The following is a 677-nucleotide window of genomic DNA, read 5'->3' on the forward strand; positions in this document are numbered from 1 at the left end:
CTCATTCTCTCCAGGTCCTCATCCACATCATATCCTCATCCTAATTGTCATCTTCATCCTATCCTCCTCCTCATGCTCGTCCTCATCCTATCCTCATCCTCTTCCTCGTCCTCATCCTCTTCCTCATCCTCATCCTCATCCTCATCACTATCCCCATCCTATCCTCATCCCTATTCTCATCCTCATCCTCATCTTATCCTCATCCCCATCCTATCCTCGTCCTCATCCACATCCTACCCTCATCCTCATTCTCATCCTCATCCTATCCTCATCCTCATCCTCATCCTATCGTCATCGTCATCGTATCGTCATCGTCATCGTATCCTCATCTAATCCTCATTCTAATCCTTATCCTCATCCTAATCCTCTTCCTCTTCCTCATCCTCATCCTCAACCAATCCTCATCCTCATCCTCTTCCTCATCCTCATCCTATCCTTATCCTCATTCTCAACCTCATCCCATCCTCATCCTCATACTATCCTCATCCTATCCTCATCATCATCCTCATCCTCCTCATCTTCCTCATCCTCATCTTCTTCCTCTTCTTATCCGCATCCTCATCCTCTTCCGCATCCTCATCCTTATACAATCCTCATCCTCATTCTCATTCTCATCCTCTTCCTCATCCTCATCTTATCCTCTTCCTCAACCTCGTCCTCATCCTATCCTCATCCTC

The sequence above is a fragment of the Lupinus angustifolius genome, chromosome LG11, assembly GCF_001865875.1.
Source record: "Lupinus angustifolius cultivar Tanjil chromosome LG11, LupAngTanjil_v1.0, whole genome shotgun sequence".
Classification (NCBI taxonomy): domain Eukaryota; kingdom Viridiplantae; phylum Streptophyta; class Magnoliopsida; order Fabales; family Fabaceae; genus Lupinus; species Lupinus angustifolius.